Consider the following 11,169-nt stretch of genomic DNA (forward strand, 5'->3'; position numbering starts at 1 on the left):
TCGTAGGGGTTTGAAGACGTGCAGCGATACGTCGACCGAGAGCATCCGAGACGTGCTCGAAGGGGTTTAGGTCTGGAGAACAGGCAGGGCACTCCATTCGCTTGATAACTTCTGTTTAAAGGTATTCCTCCACGATGGCAGCTCGGTGGGGCCGTGCGTTATCATCCATCAGGAGGAAGGTGGGACATACTGGTGGAAAATGATGTCCCGATACACCTGACCTGTTACAGTTCCTCTGTCAAAGACATGCAGGGGTGTACGTGCACCAATCGTAATCCCACCCCACACCATCAAAGCACGACCTTCATACAGGTCCCTTTGAAGGACATTAAGGGATTGGTATCTGGTTAGTGGTTCACGCCAGATGAAAACCTGGCAAGAATCACTGTTCAGACTATACCTGGACTCGTCCGTGAACATAACCTGGGACCACTGTTCCAATGACCATGTACTGTGTTCTTGACACCAGGCTTTACGGGCTCTCCTGTGACCAGGGGTCAGTGGAATGCACCTTTCAGGTCTCCAGGCGAATAAATCATGTCTGTTCAGTCGTCTGTAGACTGTGTGTCTGGAGACAACTGTTCCAGTGGCTGTGGTAAGGTCCCGAGCAAGGCTACCTGCAGTACTCCGTGGCCGTCTGCGGGCACTGATGGTGATATATCGGTCTTCTTGTGGTGTTGTACACTGTGGACGTCCCGTAGTGAAGCGCCTGGACACATTTCCTGTATTCTGGACTCGTTGCCATGATCTTGAGATAACACTTTGTGGCACACGGAGGACCTGTGCTACGGCCTGCTGTGTTTGACCAGCCTGCAGTGTCCCTAGTATTCTACCCCTCATAACTTCACCAACATGCGTTCTTTGAGCCATTTTCAACACACAGTCACCATTAGCACGTCTGAAGACGTCTGCACACTTACTCGCTGCATCGTACTCTGACATGCACCAACACACCTCTGCGTCTGTGGGCTGCTGCCAACGCCACCTGTCAAATGCACCGCATGGTCATACCCCGAGGTGATTTAAACCCGCAAACCGCACACCGGAGCGCTGTTTCACCATCTATCAGCATTATCCTTAATTTTTGAGCATGAGTGTAGAAATATCGATACAGATACAAAAGTAGGTCGAAAATAGGTGTTACAACCGCCCTTTTATCCCTTGTGTAAGCGATACTAGGGCCGTCTGTACATGTACATATAGCTGTCCCGTGACCTTTGCCTCTTCTCTGTGATCTATAGGCAAATGTCAGTAGCAATGTATCTCTCTGTTACGAAACCGTTATACCGCAGGGAACGGGGCGGAAGACGTCTGCTCTGCGGCCGCGGCAGCAGCTCAGAAGGCGGGGAACGCATCCCGGTCTTGGAGTGAGTCACGGACGTCCAAGGTCAGGGAGACGCGGCGCCCACGTGGGTGGGCGTGGGAGGCGGCCGCCTCCGGCAAGGCCCGCGCGTCCTCGAGCAGAGGCGAGCGACCGGCCGCGCCGCGCCGCGCCCGGCTGACCCAGAAGCTGCTGAGGACTCGCCGGCCGCTGCCGCTGCCGCTGCAGCTGCTTACGTCGCTATCCCGTACGGCTGGTGAACGGAACCGCTGCGCTCTGCAGTGCACGCTTACGTAACGCGCCGTTCGCGCGAATGCGCGTCATAGTCCTTCACACAGGGCTGTGCGCCGATACAACGGGAGTACGTAATAGACACGGAAAAACTCGTTATCTTCGGGAACCGGATTTTTGTGACTCGTTCATTTTTGCACGTCCACTATTCTCTTTTCCGTCTAATTATGTATTACTGCAAGCCTGTCTCAGATTTTAATTTATTTCCGTATTATCAATCATATTATTATTGTGCAGTATCCTGCCTTGTGGCAGATCCGTGTCCTCATTCGGAGAATTTCTGACGCAATTTTGCCTGTCTTCAGCTGCTTCCTTCAGTTTCTTGTATCTCTTTCCATCTTTCATGTCATCCAGACGTTGAATTCTTCTCCTTCCTCTTCCTGTAGTTCCTTTGGTCTTCCCTTCGATGTTGTCATGTGTGAGACCCTCGTGCCTAGGTATGTGTCCGATCCCGTTGACCTTTCTCTGAACAGAGAATAGTTTTCTTCTCACCTACTCTTTTCAGTACATCGTTTTTTGTCAACATCTCCGATGCTACTCCAGGCAGGTGTAAAATGAATGTGCGCAACGGAAGATACTCTACGCGAAAATCAAGATTTAGGCCTGACTTCCTACCCCCTCAAGCAGATCTTAGGAGGCCGGCCGGAGTGGCCGTGCGGTTCTAGGCGCTACAATCTGAAGCCGAGCGACCGCTACGGTCGCAGGTTCGAATCCTGCCTCGGGCATGGATGTGTGTGGTGTCCATAGTTTAGTTACATTTAATTAGTTCTAAGTTCTAGGCGACTGATGACCTCAGAAGTTAAGTCGCATAGTGCTCAAAGCCAAGATGTTAGGATCTCTTAATTGTGACATTATTTCCTCCTTCTTGCACTTTAACATATAAATTACAACCTAAACATAAATGAATGATTAAGGGAACTGCTAACTATGAAATGATAAAATGTTGTTTCTGCTTATACATTAATGTTGATTAAAACCCCTTTGTATTATAAATGTTTATATTTCCTAACTAATATTACTCAACAATTGCCCAAAGCTGTCCCTTTTTATGGCTACGCGATCTAATATAAACAACGCGAGATGACTGACTTCATCTACGTACCAAACGCTACAACACACTACTTTCAAAGGTAAAAAAAATAAAAAAAAAAAATGGTTCAAATGGCTCTGAGCACTATGGGACTTAACATCTATGGTCATCAGTTCCCTAGAAGTTAGAACTACTTAAACCTAACTAACCTAACGACATCACACACATCCATGCCCGAGGCAGCATTCGAACCTGCGACCGTAGCGCTCGCACGGTTCCAAACTGTAGCGCCTAGAACCGCTCCGCCACTCTCGCCGGCTTGAAGGGTCATCTACAGTGCTGTGCAACCTCAGTGAAAATAAAACTTACGTCATCACAGCTGTTTAGCCTTATAGCCCTAATGAGCCGAAGCAATTAGCAATATCACCGAATGTACTGCGTCCCGTACGTCGGAGTGATGGTTATCGTGCACGTCTCCGACGATAGAAGAACTCCGGCCACAAAATAAACTCTTTCAAACACTAGGACGGCAGAAGGCGGTCCTCTGACTACTATACTCTAATACTGTCTTCTCCTCTCTGTGTTCTACAGACAAGAAACCCAAAGACGGAACTCAGATAACGTATCTACGTGAGTATAGAAAGAAGAAGTGCCCTCAATCACTTAACGCTGCGTACTCAACGACGACTCCCTACCCGGAGGCGAAGTCCACAATCGTATAAGTTAGCAACAGTACAGTGCCCAACCGTTCGAACTATAACCGTCCTGAGAGCAAAGACAGCAAGTCCGTCTGTACCAACAAAAGGTGATACAGAGCGACCGTCAAAACACGGGCCCTCTAATTGGAAGAGCCTTTCTCTCCATCGCTGGCTTCCCAACAAAGCTCGGCTCCCCTCCCTCGTAACTGCAGAAGGCGAATCATATTCTCTGTATTGTGCTTCAGCGTCGAGATGCCCCGACCGTCGGTCTTGGGCTACTTCCTGTGTTAAGCAGGACCAACACAACTGTGCGGGCTTTTCCCCCCAGGGCATGAGTTACGCGTGCCGTTTCATTTCCACTGGCGTTCCAACCTCTACTAGTATAGGGAATCATTCATTACGCCGTTTTGATAATAAAGACACTCCGTCATCTTTCATGCAATAAGCGTTAACGTCTATTTACAAGGTGTACGTGACAATATCAGTCTTCTTTAAATATTCATATGTACGATGTACAACCTATCAAATAATGCCTAACTCCGGTTGTGAATCACGGCAAAGTATGTAGATGAGTGCTTGTAAGGTGCGAAATTGTAGCCATCTTACAACCACATCTATCCACTTGATCTTCCCTGTTCTTCCCCAGCATCAAATTTCCAAACTTACCAGCTATTTTTTCCTCCATTTTCTCCCATGGTCCACGTCTCTGCTCCGTAGAGTGGAATACTCCAGATGTGTCCACTTCACCAGTTTCTTCCGTAATTCCAAGCTCAACTTTCTGGCCAGCAGAGTCCTGTTCTTGTCGAATGCCGTTTGTGCAGTAAGCATCTGTCATCAGCAAGCTTCCCAAGTATGTGAACTGCATCATATTCTGCAGTTTTCGATTGTCTTCAGTTATCCTTACACCTTCACCCGTTTTGAAATACGAATCACTTTTGATTTCTTGATATTGATTTCCATGCCATATTTCCTTCCAGTTTCCACCAACCGGTTCATCGTGTGTTGCGGTTGTATTTGATTTTTGGTGTGCACTACCAGGTCATCTGCATACTTGATGATGTTGATGAGTCGTCTTCCTATCCTTAAGTTTACGCATCCTTTCAAAGTCTCTTCTGAGATCATCAGTCCCCTAGAACTTAGAACTACTTAAACCTAACTATCCTAAGGACATCACACACATCCATGCCGAAGGCAGGATTCGAACCTGGAAATGTAGCGGTCGCGCTGTTCCAGACTGTAGTGCCTAGAACCGCTCGGTAACTCCGGCAGGCTCCTCTTTCCAGGCTGGTTTCTCTGTAGGTCAGTATCAACTTTACTCTTTGTCCATGGTACAAGTTGAGCGTTAGCCGCTGGTCTCTCTAGTTGACTGCTATATCCTTGAGGATGTTCATCAATTTTGTCCAGTTGACTCTGTCGAAAGCCTTCTGCCATTCTACAGAGAAGCAGAAACCTCTTTACTAACAGCCAAATAAATATAAAAATAAAGTATTGCCTTTAAAAAGTGGTAATTCAGTATTTATTAACACTTCCATTTTTTAATACACAGCCTGAGAAAAAAGTGTAGCGTCCATAAGACATGGCCGCACATCAATGTAACTTGGTACACGTACCCACCATTAGGGAGTATATAAATGATTAGAGCCGCAATTCTCTGTGGCAGGTAGTACGGTCACCAGGGTGTGCTAGTGTTGTCCATGTTTGTTGTTGTTACCAAACTTGGTAGGAGATATAAGGGGCGTTAACAGCGTTAGATGCTGACCGACCACCAACAATGATGCACACTCGTGTGAGACATATTTATCACCACATGGCCGAGTTTGAATGGGGCCTGGTTGTGGGACTCCTTTCGCCCGGATGGTGGACTCGGGCAGTATCCATACCAGTGGAGCATTTGGATGTGACACTGGCCCCATGTAGGACTGCAGGAGAATGTGGGGGCAGGCCTACCGTCGCCAAAGCTGTGGTCAGCCACGTGTGACCGTAAAGGAGGATCGCCGTATTGTTCGACAGCACATCGTAACCACTTCACATGTGCAGCTGCCACAGCACAACAAGCAATGGACTCCCTGCAACATTCCGTTCAAGCCGAGCGACCGCTCAGTGACCAGCGGCAGGTCATATGCATAGGCTGCCCTTACAATAAGGTGTTTGGAATGGTACCGTGACTGGGAACCATTGGCTGCTGATGAATGGTGTCGCACTACGTTCAGCGATGAATTGCGGTCGTCACTAGAGCCCCGAATGGCCATCGTCGCAGAGTATGGCGGCCACATGGATAGAGGTCCCATTCTTCCAACATTTTGGACAGGCACACGTATGACTACAGCTGACGGCTGGTAGTGATTGAGGCAAGTCTGATGTCACAACGGTACGGCACGGACATCCTGAATCCTCACGTGTTTTCTTCTCATACCACACTCTCGTGGTGCCACTTTTCAACAGGACAACGCTCGTCCACACATGGCACGTGTCTCTATGAGCAGTGGGCGTGATGTTGTTCACACGTGGCCACCAATACCCCAGATCTGTCCTCTTCAGTTCCACTATCTGTGATATGAAGGCTCGCTTGCAATGTTCTGGGCCAGCCTAACTCAGGAGAGGATGCGTCACACCATTTCCAACACGATCAGTGCGTGCATTCAGGTCAGAGTTGGTGCAACATCATATTGATAAATGCCCTCCTGCCGCAAAGTTCTTTGCAAAATTGTCTCGATTTCGTGATCAGTGAAATAACATCACTTTTCCTTTCAACTAATGATTTTTATTTCGTACCCTCCTCCCCTTCTGGGTGTTTCAGTTTTTTTCTCAGGCATTATAAATAAAAGTAAAAAAAAATTGTTATCAGTGCGATTTGAACCAGAAACCTGAATTATCGAACTGTGTCTTACTGCTTCAGGAAATTCATTTACAGTCACTGACCTTCAGATCCTATAGGTATGAAGGAAACTGGACACAGAAGAGCACTCTGTAACTTCCTCTTATTGGATAAATGTCGTGTACACACCAAACCCAAATGGTGTGACGTAATTGGTTAGTGACGTATAGCTAAGTGATGATAAATACAGTAAATTCATTGCTGTTATTTTCTGAGTGTATGAACAGAGCTTGTAAAGTCTGGAGTATAAGTTTGTTACATTCCCCATTGCTGTAACGTGGTGAGAAACGCCAGCTACGTGCTTTATGCCCGCCTCACACCGAGTGAGGTTCGCCATAACTTTGCTTGATGGCGCGCTTGACTTCCGGCTAGCAGGTGGAGGTGAAGGCCTACCTCACACTCTGAACCTGTGATTCGGCGTGGAAGCTAGCTAGCTAGCTGGCTTGACTGCGTGAACGACAAGGCGTGCGAGCTTGAAACTATTCGATAAAAATAACTGATAATTGCGCATAGCTTAATCTGTCCGCTTCATGAAGAACTGCCTATCGTTTCGTTAATGGTCATTGTTACTGGGGTATTTCAGGATTGATGGAACTACTGCAAGAATTTTGGAAATTTTGGATTGAAAAACAGGGCTCGCTATTAATTTGCGTTTTGTGCATATTGTGTTAACCGTTGCTGTGTATGAGACGTAGTTAATATATATTTAATTGTTTTTTTCAAAATGAAAGAATATTGCTATCTAACAGCAACCTCAACAAAATGGACTGTATGTTACGTTCTTTGTCCCATACTCGCACACCAGCGAAAAAACCAGAACGACATACTCACAAAATTCATCATATCTCATAAGCTGTTTCAGATATCGAAATAAAATTTTGGTAAATGATAGTAGGCAAAGGGAAAAGTATTTTGCTATACGATTAAAATACGAAACTTCCACATCTAGCGCGATATTCAACCGAATACGGATTTTTTACAGTGAAATAATATATTTAAGTGGCACCGATAGCTGGTGAAATGAGAATTGCTGTAGGTTTGGAACAATATAAGCCAAGAAATTACAAAAGTGGCTTCTTTTGAAAGTCAGCCTTATGGAAACACAATTAATTTATTTTTATGTATACACAGACATGATTCGACACCTATGTGTCATCTTATGCTGGTCAAATTTTTATTTCTGTAACGTACAATACTTTACGTTTTTTTTTTTTTTTTTTTTTTTTTTTTGACAGCGTATCATCTGCAAACTAGCCATGAAGAAAATTATTGCGTATTTGTGAAGAAATGGTTCGAGGGTGGAGGTTATGTGCGTTTCTGTACTTCCATTTTTCGTCCTGTTTCACGTCTCTGGTTGGCGTCTCGATCAAAAATTTCCGCTCACTGCTTCACGTCAAATCGTCAAATTCACTTCCACAAAATGTGGCGAAATGTGATCTGAGCAGACACTTCTGACAACACATTCAGTGAGAGGTGTTATGGTCTTGTGTTTGTTGTGGCGCTAAATTTGAATGTTTCGTGATAACTGGTGAGGTGTGTCTGCTGGGAGAGGGCAGAGAATGGGCATGTTCATAAACCATTAACTTGTGTTTCCTTTTGTTGGAGTTTCATGATTATGTCACACTTTCACCTGCAATAGAACGTTAGTGAGATGAATATTCATAAAGCCTGCTGTGCTTTACCGAAAGAAGCAGATTTTAACGTGGCAGATAAGGAACTGAATTATTATTCAAATAACTGGTAACTTTTTTCTGAAGAAAAATAAAGGGAATAATAAGTTTGGTGAAAATAAATTGCTACTTATATCGAAATTTCAACGGAGTCATATACCCCAGTGTGTTCATAATAAAGAATGACATGGAATGAAACTAGAAAAAAATTATTTCTGCACCTCAGTGACCTGGGAAATACGAGAACGTTTAAATTTGCAGAATCCTGTCTCTTACCCGTGAAAGTGTAAAGAGATTACCAATGTCTCTGACAAACTACAAAATGCTTGTGCGAAAAAGTACACTCTCTCATTCTATATCCAGATAGGACGGAAAAATGCCATACAATATACTGTTAATTGCCAACGGCCTTGCCGCAGTGGTGACACCGTTTCCCGTCAGATCACCGAAGTTAAGCGCAGTCGGGCTGGGCTAGCACTTGGATGGGTGACCGTCCGGTCTGCCGAGCGCTGTTGGCAAGCGGGGTGCACTCAGCCCTCGTGAGGCAAACTGAGGAGCTGCTTGACTGAGAAGTGGCGGCGCCTGTCTCGTAAACTGGCATACGGCCGGGAGTGCGGTATGCTGACGACATGGCCTGAGAGGATGACACGGCGGCCGGTCGGTACCGTTGGGCCTTCCAAGGCCTGCTCGGACGGAGTTTAGTTTTTTATATGCCGTTAATTGTTTTTTAATTTCTTAGATAATTCAGATATAGAAATAAAATCTGTTAGTTTTGAATCCATATAATTCATTATCAAAAGTCCACTTAGTTATAGGATTCCGCCGAAATTTCAACAAGAATAGCGGTTTACTTTTCTTCGGGGAAACGTTACCACTGACGAGATTTCAGTAATATGTAAGTCCCTTCGTTGCCATGTTATCTGCTTCTTCCGCTAAAACACAGTACAGTTTATAAATATTCACCTCACTAACATTCTAATGCAATTGAAACTGCGGCAGCAGCACGAAACAGTGTACTGTTAAACTAGCAACTGAGAGAAAGATAAGTCACTTATTTATGAAAATACCTATTCTTGGTATAAAAATAAACTGTAATTTGCTGACTTCAGTTTTTCATTGCAAACCTTAAGAGTTTCTTGTAGTGGTTTCCTAGTGCGAGAATCCTTTTTTCTTACCAAATAATTTCTTTACAACCGTTTGGGAAGGATCTCAGGTCGGACGACGGGAGGCGTGAAATTGTGTTTGGTCTCGGGAGCTGACTAGCGTTTTATGAGAATTCCTGCCCTGTAGGCTGTGGTGTCAGGCGCCGAACAAGAATCCTGATTACCTGCTGCTGGTAGCATTCAGGGGACCTTACAAGACATCGCAAGGAAAACAGCGCCGGAGCTATCACAGGAAGTATGCACATCTCCCTGCAGGACAGCTGGCTAGCAGATGATGGACCCTGCAGAGTAAGTCGTCGCGCATGCTGGCAATTAAGTTTGAAGCGAATCTTACGTGGTGTGAGAGGGGCTTTATGTGATGGGTGGTCTGGGAGCGGATTTTCGCGAGGTTTTCCCGAGTTCCCCCAAGGGCACTACGGCCGTGTGAGGAGTTAACAGTACTCGCAGGCCGGGGTACCACTATGCGCCTTTACAGAGATGTTTGAACTACTAGAGGGGCTTTGGTGGTAGCCAGAAATGACCACCGACTTTCCTGGGAGCATATGCATGTAATGAGCCATCATCATTTTACCATAAACAACGTCGGAAACGAGACGTCTGAGCTCCTGTCCACTGCCAACTCCTAGCCAGTTTACGGAAATACCGCGCGGGATTAGCCGTGCGGTCTCAGGCGCTGCAGTCATGGACTGTGCGGCTGGTCCCAGCGGAGGTTCGAGTCCTCCCTCGAGCATGGGTGTGCAAGCTTAGGAACTGATGACCTTAGCAGTTAAGTCCCATAAGATTCTACACACATTTAAACATTTTTTATGGAAATACTACATGTGCTTGTGGAGAAAATACTGCAAGCTTCCCCCAGTTTTTAGAACGGGTGGAGAAATTCTTGGTTGCCATGGTGGCAAAACTCGCGAATCCTCCCATCCAAACAGTGGCATTAAGGAGTGTGGTGGAAGGCGGAGAGGAGGACTCTCTCGGTGTCCACCATTCGGAACTGCAGGGGCGACGTTTCGTCGCGGAGATATCGAGACGTGTCCTGCACAGCCTTACTTTCCTTTCGCTGCTTTTTTGAACAAAAGCCGTCTTGAGCATTTGTGCTGTTTTTCCTCTGTGCAGGCTACAATCCACGAGTTTATTCCGCAACGTCACTTTGCTTTTTATACTTAATTTTTTCACTAGGATCGTGAGTCGACCTTCTGCAGTAGTGTCGAAGTTTCCAGCAGCTCAAACCTTGATAAGTCATTTGATTGGTTGAATAGCAGTCTCCCACATAGCATTCAGGTGTCTTTGGCATTTATAGAGTGATTTGAAAATAGACAGGAACCTTGTCACACTATCGATTAATGTAATTCTGTTTCGAATGTCACACTCAGTAATTTTCATCTTTTACTTAGTGAATTGTCAGTGTAGTTAACCATGACTTGAGACGACGGCTGCTTTAATCGTTCAAATGTGTGTGAAATCTTATGGGACTTAAGTGCTAAGGTCATCAGTCCCTAAGCTTACACACTACTTAACCTAAATTATTCAAAGGACAAACACAGACACCTATACTCGGGGGAGGACTCGAACCTCCGCCGGGACCAGCCGCACAGTCCATGACTGTAGCGCGTTTGACCGCTCGTCTTTTCCCGCGCGGCCCTGCTTTAATTTCTTCAAAGGATTACCACTTGTGCCTCAGAAGCTGAAAACTAAAGAGGTAGGTCAACTGGTTTGATAAATTCATTATTTCTCTCTAAAGTTTATTTTTTAAGAACTCGTATTTGATGTGTACACACAAACTGTAATGTTATCATTGTTTGCCGGCCGAAGTCGCCGTGCGGTTAAAGGCGCTGCAGTCTGGAACCGCGAGACCGCTACGGTCGCAGGTTCGAATCCTGCCTCGGGCATGGATGTTTGTGATGTCCTTAGGTTAGTTAGGTTTAACTAGTTCTAAGTTCTAGGGGACTAATGACCTCAGCAGTTGAGTCCCATAGTGCTCAGAGCCATTTTTTGTTATCATTGTTCAATATTATTTGAAAATGTTACAGGCACATCATTCTCGACAATTCGCGAATCACATTTGAGATCCACCCTATTTGAGCTAATTTTAGTATACAGGAAGACTGAAGCTGCATTTAGAACGAA

General features: G+C 45.6%; 1 pseudogene; it reads left to right on the top strand.

Annotated features, from left to right (window-relative positions):
• Positions 1–8,285: 8,285 nt before the first annotated feature.
• Positions 8,286–8,403, top strand: LOC126253823 (5S ribosomal RNA; annotated as a pseudogene).
• The last annotated feature ends 2,766 nt before the right edge of the window (positions 8,404–11,169 follow it).

This window comes from Schistocerca nitens, chromosome 4 (assembly GCF_023898315.1).
Source record: "Schistocerca nitens isolate TAMUIC-IGC-003100 chromosome 4, iqSchNite1.1, whole genome shotgun sequence".
Taxonomy (NCBI): domain Eukaryota; kingdom Metazoa; phylum Arthropoda; class Insecta; order Orthoptera; family Acrididae; genus Schistocerca; species Schistocerca nitens.